This window comes from Passer domesticus, chromosome 18 (assembly GCF_036417665.1).
Source record: "Passer domesticus isolate bPasDom1 chromosome 18, bPasDom1.hap1, whole genome shotgun sequence".
NCBI lineage: Eukaryota > Metazoa > Chordata > Aves > Passeriformes > Passeridae > Passer > Passer domesticus.
Window position 1 is genome coordinate 11999432 of NC_087491.1, and position 15749 is coordinate 12015180.

General features: G+C 44.9%; 1 protein-coding gene across 4 annotated transcripts in view; it reads left to right on the forward strand.

Annotated features, from left to right (window-relative positions):
- Positions 1 to 15749, forward strand: part of LHX2 (LIM homeobox 2) — a 52909-nt gene that overhangs the window by 8032 nt on the left and 29128 nt on the right. Inside the window, exon 1 of one of the 4 annotated variants that reach the window (XM_064393414.1) lies at positions 7911 to 8530. The exons of 1 other annotated variant lie outside the window; for it this stretch is intronic. The gene's annotated coding sequence lies outside the window, so the exon portion shown is untranslated. Of the gene's footprint in view, positions 1 to 7910; positions 8531 to 8551; positions 8814 to 15749 lie in introns of those variants that run through there. 2 more of the 4 variants (XM_064393412.1, XM_064393415.1) reach the window with 2 other exon arrangements.

Below are 15749 nucleotides of genomic sequence, written 5' to 3' on the forward strand. Positions count from 1 at the left end.
GGAGCCATCGTTAAATGTGGTTTGATTTGTCCTGCTCTTACAGTTAATGAAGACTGGGTGGTATTTCAACAGGGTTAATGCTCTTGGTCCTTGTTATTAATTCCCCTGTAAGTACTCACCTTTTTCTAGACTTTCCAGTTAGTCCTGTAGGATGTTAAAAAATGTTTTGATACATATGTTCGTTGTTTTAATCGTAGAGCTATAAAGAACTAAGTCAAGAAAAGCCTCTCAAGTAATACACAGGAGTTAGTTTATAAAGTAAGTAAAGCTGAACCACTAAGTAATAGTGACCACAATATAATTAACTTCAACATCCTCAGGGGAGAGATTGTACAAAAAATGAGGAAGCTAGTTAAAAAGACCCTAAAGTCAGAAGTGAGGAAATTAAAATCCTTCGACTCAGCATGGAGGCTACTTGAGCAACCATAACAGGGCAGCAGAAGGCACACATAATCCCAAACAAACACGGATGCTGACAAGCAAAAACAAGCCATAGGGCTGCAGGAAGGTTCACCAAGTTGTATAGTCAAACATGTATTTTTCTGAAGGTAAAATTATAACTTGTAAAGTCAATAGGGATAAAACTCAGTGGCTAAGATACCCAGTGGAGATTAGAAGGATGACAGAGGATTTGAGGAGCAGATAGCCTGACATGAAAATAAGATTTTTTTCAAGTATTAAGAACCAGCAAGCCTGCAAGACATTTTATAAGTCCAGCGGGCTATTTGGGAGAAAAATAAGAAAACTAATGAGAATACAGTGACACTGAAATGAAGGTAAATGACTTGTTTGCATTAGCATTTCCACACAGAATTTAGGGTAAAATAGACATACTAAATTTTCTCCTGTTATGTAATACAGAAGAGGTTTTGTCAAACATAAGAATTAAAAGATGTGCTGGAGCAAATTCATAAATTAATTAAAAACAGGCTCCTAAGACTGGAAAGTAAATAAATAAATTCTGAGCGTATTTCAAACAGAAATTTCTGAACAATCAACAAGAACAGACAATCTGATTAAAATCAGTACACATAGTAAAGTAGAAATCATTTATGCCCTAATAGGTGTGAAGGGTAATCTGGAAATGTCAACACAGAGATCCATATACATAAGAAATATGAACTCATTAAAACAAAATTGCCCATCCCTTAAGTTAGAATGAAGTGATCAGAATTCAGAGGCCTGTTCTGAAAGGACATGCTTCTCCAGCCCTCCAGTATAGTGACCTCCAAATCTACAAAGCTGTTCCAGTGTTTTAAAATGTGCTGTTTTCCAACTCAAAGTGGTCTCACAGGAATCCAGTAGTAGAATGAGAAGTAAATGTAAGGCATGTCTGTGCTGGGGGTGTGGGGGCCTGCCCTGACCTGGGCTGTGCAGCAGCAAAGAGCCAGGGCAGTCTGGGCTCCCTGACGCCTGTTACCAGGACAGACAGACTCGTGGCCTGGGATCCTGCCCCAAAATGGGGGGCAGTAATCCCTTCTGCAAGTGCCTTTTTCTCTCTAGAGGGTTGGCAGCTAAGTGTAGTTGTAGGATTAACTACTGCTCACTCCTACACACGTGAGGAGAAAGGAGCCATGTCCCAGCTCCCTGCACCTAAGGAGGGTTTTCCCTGGGAAACATTCTGAAGGTTCTGGTAGGAACTCATCTTTTCTGGGAGCAGGCCACTGGGCTAGATAGGCTACTGGTAGAGTGGGGTGTTTTATATTCCCCTGGGTTGCTGTAGAATACACTGCTTTTCATAATTAAGATGATTGCAGTTTCTACATTATCTAATGCTGTCCTTCTAGATTAAAATGTTTCCAGAATCAGCGAAGTAACTGGCAAAATTCTGTGGTTTGTGAAGTGAACATTTAGGAGACTGATGTTTTTGCATTAACTTGGCTATCTATTAGATAACCAAAAACTGTTGGAAAGAAACTTGAGAATGTTATAAAGGGATCAGCAAAGAAACGGCAAATGGAAAAAACGGTAGTAAACCTGATAGTTTATTGAAATAAAGCCTACCAAATTCTGAAAAACATTTGGGGAAAGGGAGGCTGCAGTGTTTTTTGGGAAAGTACATGTTGCTCAAGTTTGCATAATTTTCTATAACTGAGGGGTCCTGGGATTCAAATTAATTCTATTTCTTTGTCAAGTTTATAATGCTACATTGTTATGCTCAAAACTACATTCTGATACAGTTGAATATGCTTCTATATCTAGAGAAGTCTATTTCCAGCCCTCAGCTACCTTATGTCAGAGTTGATGTAGCACTTGTGCTGCTCTCTGAAGTCCCTTGCTGCCCATCAACCTGGGGTGCTGCCCACAGGCATGAACACAAGGCGGTGAGTGCAGCTGTGGGACGGGGCGTAGAGATCTGGAATGAGAACTGTGTTACATGCACACAAACCTTCTCTCTAAGGGGTGAATACCCAAGGTAGGCTGATCTGTGCAGCACAGACTTCTCTGTTAAAGCTGAGAAGTACTGTTCCAATTGTGCCCGCCTTTACATTTCATCATTCAGAAGTTTTGACTGAATTCCAGATTTTGACATCTTGTCTTTCTTGATTTCCCTGACCTTGTCTCTTCATGTTTCTTCAGTTGCCTCTGTAATAATTTCTACACTTATCCTTCATCCTGACATCACATCTCCAACTCTCTGAAGATATTTAGCAGAATTATATTTTTGCTGCCTTCTCCCCCTTCCAATCCAGTCTTATTTTGGTGTAATCTCACAGTCAAACAGATTCAGCTATCATCCCTATGTTCCCAATTGTCAGATCCACTTATTTATTCTCAACCTGTCTTCTGCTGTTTGTGAAAGTGAAACCTCACTTTGTGTTCTTGAAATGTCTTTGTAGATACCTCATCATCATGTGCTGTTCAAAATGGGACTAAACAGAATTCCTACCCTCTTTCCTGCTCTGCAGTCTTCCCCCACTCTTTCCTTAATCACTGTATATGTACTGCTTGTCATTCAGCTTCTCACCGTGCATGGTCAATGCTTCTGGACTGGAAATGTACTTAACTTGAAGAATGTCCAAAACACTTTACAGCAACAAACAAACAAAGCCCACAGAGGGTAGTTGAAATACCGAGCCAGCAGAAGGCAATGCATGGAGGAGCCTGAAAGTGGCAGGTTGTGACTGCAGCCAAGGCAGAGCAGCAGCGAGGGAAGAGCCCTCGTGCAGCGGCCGGGGCTGCGGCTGAGACCGGCAGGAGAGGAGAGCGCTTGCCAGGGCCCTTCCAGTGCTGAGCTCCTCTGCAAGGCTCCCAACATGGGCTCCAATTACTGCCACTTGTGCTGGGGAAGATTTTTTACAGACCTGCTGAAAGCAACTGCAATAAGATTCTCAGATTAACTTTATACAGGCCACAGCTCCAAAGCCCTTGATCATTTTCATTCAAGGCAGATTTTGACTGCAGTCTCTAGGAGTTTTTGGCTAATGAAGGATCAGGTCCATCCTTTCAGTGTTTTTTTTATCATTACCTGGTTCCTATCCTGCTAGCCACTTTTCAGTTTATATTTTTATTACCTTTCCTAGAAATTAGGAATAGTAATGTTTACTACTTCTGTTAAGTGCTTATAGTTATATCAATAAAAACCAGGTAATATTTAATTTCTAGAATTACCCACCTGCCAGTGAACTAACAAAGCCCATATAAATCATTCCAAATGAGCACCTTGAGAGATGTCAAGTCCCAAGTTAAACATTATAAATGCTGGAAAAATGCAGAACAGAAACTAAAAGGCCCATCAGCTAGACTTTTTATTAAAAAAATAAAGGGTAATTATTCACAGATATCAAATCACACTAGTATGAGAAAAACAGAGGGGAAAAATTGCTTAGTAGTCATCCAACCCTGAATTTGAGGGGTTGTTGTCCCATGATTGTCTTTTGTTATGACTGAGAAAGAAAGAAAGAAAGAAAGAAAGAAAGAAAGAAAGAAAGAAAGAAAGAAAGAAAGAAAGAAAGAAAGAAAGAAAGAAAACTGGGCTGAAATTAGCCTCCTGCTCAGAGGGCACTGGGTTATCTTGTCCATTTCTTATCCAGAGATAGTAAAAAATAAGCTTGGAAATGTGTGTAATTCTCAAATATAGTTGAGCTAGAGTATATTAACTGTTAAACTATCACTTACTTGTACTGACCACTGTTTAAAATACAGGAGAGGGAATTAGCATTGTAAAATGTTAATTGGTTATGTTGATCCCAGGAGCCAGGCAGACATCCTTTGTGCTGGTCAACATTTAAAGCTGAATTATATTGTTTAAGTAAATTATAAGAAAAAAGCACAGTAAGATTTGTAAATAAGTAAACTGATTGATAAAATACAAGGAGGGGAAACATAAAAATTCAGAACATTAGGGACTGATAACTGTTCAAGCAAATAACGACTTTGCTCAGTGTGACTAAAGGCAAGGAGCACCGGCTGTATTTTATATCTGCACTGAGGTGCTGGCTCAGGTCAGACAAAGGCGTATCGCACAAAACTATTTTAAGAGAAATTGCTCCTTGCCATGTAAATTCCTGCTAACCAGTGATTACTCACAAATACTCCATTGGGGAAACTGAAATCATTAAGTAAACAATTTAAAAGCTGAAGTAGAAAGTGCTGATTGCTCTAGCTCAGCTCACCAGGCTGCCCAGACACAGGACTCCTTGCCAGTGTAACAACATATCTGGAAATAACTGGAGTGCCCATTTTGCCCCTTGTAATGAGGTAGTGAGGCCAGAAGTGGTAACTGCTGGAAAGACAATGAGGACATGAACAGCTTCTGTTGCTAATCCAGGCATTGTCCCTACTCCGTGGGGATAGCACGAGACTATAATCACTATTTCATACTACTGCAAAGCATGTTATTTAACATACATTGTTTAACACAATGCCAACTACATTGATCTGCTATGAAACTAATACTTCTAGTAAGTTTTAGAACCAGGTGCTTCCTACCTCTGAGTTCCTGGGATTCATTTCCCTTTGCCCCCTTTTCTAATCGCTGCCCTGCTGGTGGCTGAAGAAAACAAAGCATGTTTCCCATCGCTGGCGCGGTGTGGCAGGGGTTGCTGCGTACCTGTGGCGTTCGCACCCTGATGGCAGGGCAGGGCGCGGCCCCCGGCCCGCCCGGGCCGCGCTGTCCCCGCGCCTGCGGGGCCCGGGGTGCGGGGCTGCGGGCCGGGCTGCGGGGCTGCGGGGCCCGGAGCGCGGGGGGGCTGCGGGCCGGGGTGCGGGGCTGCGGGCCGGGCTGCGGGGGGGATGCGGGCCGGGCTGCGGGGCCCGGAGCGCGGGGGGGATGCGGGCCGGGCTGCGGGGCTGCGGGCCGGGCGTGCGGGGGGGATGCGGGCCGGGCTGCGGGGCCCGGGGTGCGGGGGGGATGCGGGCCGGGGTGCGGGGCCCGGAGCGCGGGGGGATGCGGGCCGGGCTGCGGGGCTGCGGGCCGGGGTGTGGGGGGATGCGGGCCGGGCTGCGGGGCTGCGGGCCGGGCTGCGGGCCGGGGTGCGGAGGGGCTGCGGGCCGGGGTGCGGGGCTGCGGGCCGGGCTGCGGGGCTGCGGGGCCCGGAGAGCGGGGCCCGGGGCCGGGGTGCGGCTGCCTGCGGGAGCCGGGCGGGCCAGGCTGCCTTTAATGAGCGCGTCTTCACTGACAGATTCATTATTTGTGTTCGGTCGCTTCAAGTCAAAACTGATTAGTTACACTTACTGCAGCAAAGATTTAATGATTTTATTGTTTATCTTCAATTTATTTTGATTAACATCTCCGTTCTTTTCATTGCAAGTGCAATTAGGTGTAATATAACAGCGACTACTTTAATTTTGCTGAAATTAAGATGAATAAGTGACGGATTATGGCACTTTGTTTAACAAATAAATCATAGTTAAGAGGACTGTATTAGTAATAAATGAAAAAACAGGCAATCTAATTAAAATGCACAGAGCTGATTGTTCAAGTTTCCAGAAATGTAATGAATTTTCATTTTAGAAATCAACTAGATTTCGGTGTAGTACTTATGTATTGACAGTAAGATGACAGAAAGGCACATTATTTGGTAAATCATCTTAATTTCTTTTATTATATTGGTAGAAGGAAGTACAAGCAATGAAATGAAGATGCACATTTAAATTTTTTAGGAGCTAGGATTATTTTGTCAGAAAACACTGCAATTAAGGTATGGTAAAAAAAGAGACTGAGGGACTGAAATGAGGGGAAAACTCATTAGTTCAATTCTCACATGTTCAGACTTCAGCATTTTCTGCAACAGATGAATATTCTCCAGGTCCCAGCCACAATTTTCTTTTAAGTTCATAACATTCAATTCACTGCCACACAGCAACAGCCTCAAGACACGTAAGATGGAAGAAAGAACTAACATGAAGAAAACTGAACTCAACAAACAGTGAGCAAATCAAGATTGCTCTATCCAAGCATCCCCAAATCATGGGGCAAGTAGCAGGGCAGCAATCCCAGAGCCAGCTTACTGTGGGGGTCGTATGGGCTTAACTTCTGATTGAGGAAAACCAAGAGGAAAACGAACCCTTCAGAATCAGAAACTTTATCCCTCTGATGTTTAAAAGACCTTGTATTTGACAGGACAGCTTTGAAGATAAAGACTGAAGCACTCTCCAGCTACAGGCTGTTCAGCACCCCACACTGCTGTCTGCAATGCACTTCAGTTTCACACAGTTCCCTCGTGGCACAGAGGAGACAGGGGAGACTTTTTTGAGTATATTGTGCTGTTTCTTGGTGCCCCTGTGCCTGGCCCAGGCTCTCTTTACAGAGCCTGCAAGAGCTGGGCTCTGTTCTGCACGTTTCCATCATCCCCCTCCCACCCCACTCCACAGTGGCCAGGTGCTCTCAGAGGACCAACATGTGAATTGTGGGTTCAGACGTGCAGTGCCACCCTGGCTGCAGCCCAGCAGCTTGGCACTGGGCGTGAGCGAGGATAGAAGGGACTGCGCCCTTTTCCTTAACGCGCAATATTCTTTTTGGGGGGGTGTAGGAGGATTTTATTCCAGAGATTAAGGTTAAAGAAGATTTAAACAGGGCAAGATATGCTCTGTTAAGACCTTGTTTTGATTTTTTCCCCCTATGTATTAGAAACTGGGGGAGGGGCGTGGCAAGGAGAGAAGAAAGGAAACAGAGAACGCAATCCTGCGATCACAAAATCTGCAGAAGAGTACTTTGTTCCTCCTAAACTTTTAAGCCCTCTTCTTCTATTACTGTTTCTCTTTCTTCTCTGTTTTAAAACACTTTTTCAGATATTCAGAAGAAAGTCAGCATTGAAAGAAGAACTTATTAGGATTTAGTAGCAATTTTTGAGGGTTTTTCCTACCTCATTTAGAGCTTTATTAGTGTACACTTCTTGAAATACTGGAATTTCAGTGACAATGCAAATTTGTTTCAGACAAGAAACTTCCTCATAGCTTTAGAAGAGACCTAGTATCGTATTTTAACAAATGTCTGCAAAAAAAGAAAATTGAAAAATAATTCCTGTCCTATGGGTATAGCAGGAAAAATCACTGAGGTTAGTTTTTATTGGTGTAAAATAAATAAAGGGAAGGAGGAGATGAAGTGAGCATCTTGTAAGGCCTCCTTTCTTTGTCCCTGATTATACTGATCAGATCAACTCATTACATTAAAATAAGTAGCTCTTCCTTCCAGCAAAATCAAAGAAAAAGATAAATCTGGATTCCTTTAGCAAGGCAGTATACCAACTTATTTGCAAATGTTTCTGGTTATCTCAATCCCTCTTCTAATATTAGTTTTCAATATTTAATAAATAAATAGATGGTAGGTAAAGACAGAACAAGAGGGGGAGATAGAGAAGAGATGATGCTAATGACCAAATCAACCTGTAAAAAGCAGCCCTGCCCTGACTGGAGCCCCCGTCACCAGCTGAGTGTCATGCAGGAGAGCCCGAGGAGCCGGGGACGCTGTGAGGGCTTGCTGAGCTGGAGACTGGCAGCACCATTGCTTTGAAAGGGCCGTGATTGATTTGTCACCAGAGGCCCATTTGACTGGGCGAAAAGCCCTTCTGATCTCAGTCTCTCTCTGCCTCCTTACCTCTGCTGTCCCCTGTCCCTTCTCCTGGTTGGGAGGCTGGCACAGCAGCTGGGCAGTGCTGCAGCGGGGCTGGCACACGGCAAAAGGGCTGAAGGTCACGGCTGCTGAAACTCTGTAAGGACTGCCAGGGGACATCCAGCTCATCCTACCTCTGACTTTCTGTCCTGCCTTTAGAACCCCAGAGGTTTGCAAAGCCCCCAGTGCACATCCACACAAACACAGCAGCACTCCATTCCCCAAGCAGAGACACCAGCAAAGCCTCTCTGTGCCTCTCTCCTTCCCTCTGCCTCTGTCTCTCTCGCACACACTCACACACACACGCACACACACACACACACACACACTCACACACACACGCACACACACACACACACACACACACACACACACACACACACGCACTCTGTCTCCCCACCCCTTCCACCTTCCTGTTATCTGTGGCTGGCAGAAACCTCTAGATCTACAAATATTAATTACAAAGGACAACGAAAGGTAAGAAGGCGTCAATTATCCAAAGGTGTCGTGATGTTGTTTCAAGTCAGTTGCAAATGTGTGAGGGGGAAGATTTCGCCCCAGTGATTCCTGTCTGCTTGGCTGCTGGGGACCGGAGCTGATTCCCTCCCAGGACTGCTGCAGCTATGCCTTAAACCACACACTTTCCAGCAGGAGCCATCAGCATGGGCCTTTCTGAATTCGCTTTTTATTTCATTCATTAAGGGCATTAGGCAAGTTGGAATTTGTATGAAAAGGATCCTATGGGAATACTGTCTCCAGGGTAGGTATTTTCATGACTTTCCACATCCTGGGGCTCTCTCTGTATCTCTTCTCTTTCTCTTTCTCTTCTGTTAGATGGAGCTTTAAAGGAGGCTGCCCTCATCCTCCACCTAATCTGGGGAAAGGAAATATTTTGATCTGCATATATTGAGTGACAAAATATTTTATTTATTTTATGAGGTGGAAGCTACTAAGAAATTGTGGAACCTTTCCTGCTTAATTTTATTTATGGGCTTTGTATTACTATTATTCCTATTCCTGTGTTCAGGTTTTTCTCACACAGGAGTTTCTAATGACAATTGCCTTCATTATCCAAAAAGAAAGAGATAGCAGACTGGACAACAGCAAAATAATATTAATCAAACAAAGGCAGAGTTTAAATTAAAAGGTCTGTTGTGTTCTCATAAAAGCAGGACAATCTCAATGCTCTAGCTCATTTCACTTGGCAAAAGAACGTGGCATCAGTTTTTTAACTTTAAAATAGTTTAATGAACACGAATGGAGAAATAATTTTTCTGTGTATTTAGCAGTCTATAAAGAAGAGAGAATGCTTTAACTTTGATCGCCACAATTAGTTCCCTGGGTATCTAGAGGGGAACAGGGCAGCCCTGGGAGCCTCAGTTCTTTAGATACAAAAGCATTTAGATCGCTTTAGAGCAGTTAATCCTGAGACTGGCTAGGGTCCCTTTTGTTTTCTAACTCCATTGTGGGTTTTGTTCAGTTTTTTCTATTCGCATGATTGACTGCCCAATGGATGCTAATTATCCAAATGTCGCTTCTGTCCTTTGAGTGACTTTCTATGTATTATGGGCAACTGTCATGCATTCTGTCATTCTATATCATATTACATGTATTATCATATGAAAATGGTACTCTGCATAAAGGAAGGTGTCTGAACCAGCAGATGCTGCAGATATTTAGAGGACTTGCCTAATTTGAATGGATTTTCTATAGGAAAATTGGTCAGAAAGCATACAGGGGAGAGTCAGAAATTGAAAGTTTATCAGGTAATTATTTTTGTCCTTTGCTGTTTACATGATAATGTACAAGGCATTAACTGTCTCTGCTTCTGAAATCTGCAGCCACCTTCCTCCTCCCGAACCAGGCAACCCGTCTGTATTTATTAGAGTATGACAGCTTAAGCTAATTAAACTGATATCTGTCTAAAATAATAAGCCCAGAAAGTTAGAATAAACATTATGATTATAAGCAGAAAAGGCAGCTATACAAATGTAGCATCAGTGTTACATTTTAATGATAAACTAAAAATTCCTGTATGAAAAACATTGGATGTGGAATTATGAACAATAATAAAGTTCTGCAAAGAAATTTTTCACTGTAAATATTTTTTGCTTAGATCTTTATCTCTTTCCATGATGTTAATAAGGCTGAAGGCTAACACAGCTGCAAGTGTGAATATATTTTATTTTATACATATGTGAACATATATTTAAAAGGATATCAAGGGAAAGATTTTTGCTGCAATTTTTCTGCTAAAATAAACTTAACACACCTCAGTGTAATGTGCATGCCAGCACTTAACAGGAATGCAAGATTTATAACGATGGGGCTTTTTAGATTTGCACTCTGGGGTCCATTGAATCCATAGGCACATCCAGAGTTCCCTAGCCTAAAATGTTAGGATGGTGTTTTATATTTGCCATTCATGTGAAATACTGTGGTATATAACACTGAGATTCATGGTCTTGAGCTTCCTGGAATATATGTGCAATAAGTTTCCATTAATGGTGAAGCTAAATCCTGGGAAATATGTGCTTTAGGAAATAGCACAAAGATGCCAGGGAAAGCCCTGCTCTGCTGTATCAAGGTGCTTTGAAATTTTACATGATCAAATATACATGATCAAGCTGTGCTTGTTAGGGTGCGAGGGGCTCCAAATGGTCAATGGCTATTGATCAGGCTGTTAAGTATTTGTCCACGATTCTTTATATCCCAAAAGGTTCAGGGAAATGAACAGTGAAAAATTGCATCAGAGTCCACCTTTGTTTGAGATTGATGTATCAAAACAGAGTATTCATTTGCCAGATCTGTTGGAAAAAATGTGTAGTAAATTACGACGTAAAGACTCCAAGTACAGAGTATTTCCCTTTTTTTAATTATCTTTGTAAAATTTTACGTGCTGATTAAAAATGTAAAGACAGAGCCTTTGTAGAACATGAATAGTGAATTATTGATAAGAGCAGATTTACACAGCAAAAACAGAGATACAATCATAGCTTATCAGTTGACCTCTACATTTTACTTTACATTTTGCTCATGCAAAAATTTTTTAACTGAAGTTGTGATAACAATGATGAAGGAGAATCCATGAAGTGAAAATGAAAATTTCTGTTACTTAGAAAATAGCAAATTTTACTGGGTTCAGTAAGTTACTATCTTTTACTCTTTTAGTAATTGAATACATATTACTCCTCATGAAGAGTTCAAATTAAATGTGGTGGATTTTTAAATTATAATGTCATTTGGCAAACATATCAAAATATTTGAATAATAATTCTTTCTTCTTTCTTGAGATTTCTACAGTATGTATTTCTACAAGTTCATCATATGCATTTTTTATTTGTAAAACATCTATAAAGTTGTTTACATAATTCAAAATAGTACACATGTTGAAAGAGAATGCTAACGTATAATTCTTGCAAAATCATACAAGGCATACTTTATTTGATTTCATAATACTATACATTACATAAATTCATAAGATCTTTCCTGAACACAGAAATCTCTGAAGAGAAACTTACTGCACACTAAAGAAAACTACTGAACACAAAGAATTATTTCTGCAGATATTTGCCTCTAAGTAATTATAACATATGTCTGTGTCTGAATCTGCAAATAGATAGATGGTTACACACACATATGTTCATCCACACACACACAGCCTCATACTGTGATATATCTTATACATATTTATATAAACAAATTTACATACTGCATCTTTGGAAACCCTAAAACCAGCACTGTGTATTTTGTGCCTCATTTTCAGGTGGTAATTCCCTTAAAATTACTTAATATTTTCCAAATGAGAATGATATTGAAAAGAATCAGCCACGCTTATAGAAAAAGTTTGCAAAGTATAAAATGGGCAAAATGTGCCGGGTTGGTGGGACATGCCCTCTCACCTTCTCGTGTCTGACCTGCCACTTCATTAACGTGCTCTTGTCTGGAGCGGGCGGTGGGAGCCCGGGCAGCAGAGCTCCCGACTCCCAAAGTTCTCAGCAGTTCAGCTTCGCAGAAAAGCACCCTGCTCCAGCACAGGGATGAGTTTTCCTTGCCACCATTCCGGTTTGCATCATATCTGAGTGCCTCCTGCTGCCAGCATTTGCCCACAAGGTGCCCCGCGAGTCCGGCCGTGGCAGCTCCGTGTGTGCCCTCTGCCCAGCTCCGTGTGTGCCCTCTGCCCAGCTCCGTGTGTGCCCACTGCCCAGCTCTGTATGTGCCCTCTGCCCAGCTCCGTGTGTGCCCTCTGCCCAGCTCCGTGTGTGCCCTCTGCCCAGCTCTGTATGTGCCCTCTGCCCAGCTCCGTATGTGCCCTCTGCCCAGCTCCGTGTGTGCCCTCTGCCCAGCTCCGTGTGTGCCCTCTGCCCAGCTCCGTGTGTGCCCACTGCCCAGCTCTGTATGTGCCCTCTGCCCAGCTCCGTGTGTGCCCTCTGCCCAGCTCCATGTGTGCCCACTGCCCAGCTCTGTATGTGCCCTCTGCCCAGCTCCGTGTGTGCCCTCTGCCCAGCTCTGTATGTGCCCACTGCTCAGCTCCGTGTGTGCCCTCTGCCCAGCTCTGTATGTGCCCTCTGCCCAGCTCCGTGTGTGCCCACTGCCCAGCTCCGTGTGTGCCCTCTGCCCAGCTCCGTGTGTGCCCACTGCCCAGCTCCATGTGTGCCCTCTGCCCAGCTCTGTATGTGCCCTCTGCCCAGCTCTGTATGTGCCCACTGCCCAGCTCCGTGTGTGCCCTCTGCCCAGCTCCGTGTGTGCCCACTGCCCAGCTCTGTATGTGCCCACTGCCCAGCTCCGTGTGTGCCCTCTGCCCAGCTCCGTGTGTGCCCTCTGCCCAGCTCTGTATGTGCCCTCTGCCCAGCTCCGTGTGTGCCCACTGCCCAGCTCTGTATGTGCCCACTGCCCAGCTCCGTGTGTGCCCTCTGCCCAGCTCCGTGTGTGCCCTCTGCCCAGCTCTGTATGTGCCCTCTGCCCAGCTCCGTGTGTGCCCTCTGCCCAGCTCTGTATGTGCCCACTGCCCAGCTCCGTGTGTGCCCTCTGCCCAGCTCTGTATGTGCCCTCTGCCCAGCTCCGTGTGCCCACTGCCCAGCTCCGTGTGTGCCCTCTGCCCAGCTCCGTGTGTGCCCTCTGCCCAGCTCTGTATGTGCCCTCTGCCCAGCTCCGTGTGTGCCCACTGCCCAGCTCCGTGTGTGCCCTCTGCCCAGCTCCGTGTGTGCCCTCTGCCCAGCTCTGTATGTGCCCTCTGCCCAGCTCCGTGTGCCCTCTGCCCAGCTCCGTGTGCCCACTGCCCAGCTCTGTATGTGCCCTCTGCCCAGCTCCGTGTGTGCCCTCTGCCCAGCTCTGTGTGTGCCCTCTGCCCAGCTCCGTGTGTGCCCTCTGCCCAGCTCTGTGTGTGCCCTCTGCCCAGCTCCGTGTGTGCCCTCTGCCCAGCTCTGTGTGTGCTCACTGCCCAGCTCCATGTGTGCCCACTGCCCAGCTCTGTATGTGCCCTCTGCCCAGCTCTGTGTGTGCCCACTGCCCAGCTCTGTGTGTGCCCACTGCCCAGCTCTGTGTGTGCCCACTGCCCAGCTGAGCACATGCCCTGTCCATCCATGCCCTGTCCATCCCTGCCCTGTCCATCCCTGCCCTGTCCATCCCTGCCCTGTCCATCCATGCCCTGTCCATACCTGCCCTGTCCATCCCTGCCCTGTCCATCCCTGCCCTGTCCATCCATGCCCTGTCCATCCCTGCCCTGTCCATCCCTGCCCTGTCCATACCTGCCCTGTCCATACCTGCCCTGTCCATACCTGCCCTGTCCATCCCTGCCCTGTCCATCCATGCCCTGTCCATCCCTGCCCTGTCCATCCATGCCCTGTCCATCCATGCCCTGTCCATACCTGCCCTGTCCATCCATGCCCTGTCCATCCATGCCCTGTCCATCCATGCCCTGTCCATACCTGCCCTGTCCATACCTGCCCTGTCCATCCATGCCCTGTCCATCCATGCCCTGTCCATACCTGCCCTGTCCATCCATGCCCTGTCCATCCATGCCCTGTCCATACCTGCCCTGTCCATACCTGCCCTGTCCATCCATGCCCTGTCCATCCATGCCCTGTCCATACCTGCCCTGTCCATACCTGCCCTGTCCATCCATGCCCTGTCCATCCATGCCCTGTCCATACCTGCCCTGTCCATACCTGCCCTGTCCATCCATGCCCTGTCCATCCATGCCCTGTCCATACCTGCCCTGTCCATACCTGCCCTGTCCATCCATGCCCTGTCCATCCATGCCCTGTCCATCCCTGCCCTGTCCATCCATGCCCTGTCCATCCCTGCCCTGTCCATCCGTGCCCTGTCCATCCCTGCCCTGTCCATCCATGCCCTGTCCATCCCTGCCCTGTCCATCCCTGCCCTGTCCATACCTGCCCTGTCCGTCCCTGCCCTGTCCATCCATGCCCTGTCCATCCATGCCCTGTCCCTCCATGCCCTGTCCATCCATGCCCTGTCCATCCATGCCCTGTCCATACCTGCCCTGTCCATCCATGCCCTGTCCATCCATGCCCTGTCCCTCCATGCCCTGTCCATCCATGCCCTGTCCATACCTGCCCTGTCCATCCATGCCCTGTCCATCCATGCCCTGTCCATCCATGCCCTGTCCATACCTGCCCTGGGCTGGGAACGCTGCGGAGCCCCGCCGTGCCATTCAGGTAGTCCAGAGAAGGGCTCGGAGTGACAAAATATTGACTGGATTTGGTATTCACTTATGAAGGATGACGTTAGTGCCACAAAAATCCCTGTGATGTACAGGGAATAGTTAATTAATTAAAGGACCTGCTAATTGCTACTTGAGGTACTGTGCGGAGCTGATGAAGAGTGCTTGGTGCAAGGTTAGGTTCTCAGTTTGGAGTGAACATTTTCATTTAAAAGATTTCTTTAAAGTACATCCTAATTTTTTAATGTTTTTTCAGGTTACTGTATCTAGTTCAGACTCAAGTGTTCAATTGAGCTTCAATTAATTATAATATATAGTCAGGGTTCTTTAGCTGGGATAGATTGATGGAGAAGCTTTGTTTCATTTGGTGCAGGTGGCACTGTTTAATAAGCACAGGAGAGAGTGAATAATGTAGTGTTTGCAAAGAGAAATAAATGCAAAATAGAGAGGTGCAATTAGATCAGCTCACAGAAATAAAGGGTAAATATTAAATGGTCAGGTATCTTGCAAATATCAAATAAAATAGTAATAAGTATCCAGTTGAAAACTGCCACTTTAATTTACGACTATCTAAAAGAACTGCTTTAAAATAAATCTAATGAGCAAGTCTTCTGCCTTCATTGCCTTCATTAGGTGGCACATTTCAATATCTGCAAAATACCCGACTGCTAATTTTTAAAATCTACACTGTTTTTCTGATACTGAAGTATAAATAGATTCTAAATTTAAAATACAAACACAACTACTTCAAAAATTAATTTCCAAATTTTATTATAAAATGCCTTAACCTTTGCTATTCTTTTTTTTTTTTTAATTGGAGCTATGTTATATTAAGGAAAAAAATATCCCATGGAATTAGTCTGGGAAAACTTGTAAATCATTCTCAGTAATATACTAGCCAATGAGGGGCTTCTTTGCATGCACTAAAGATGAAATAAAGTTGCAAAAGGTTATTGAAAAGAACAACAAAATGTAGATTAAAAAAGTAAAAAAAGCCAGCAAAAATGAAAATCT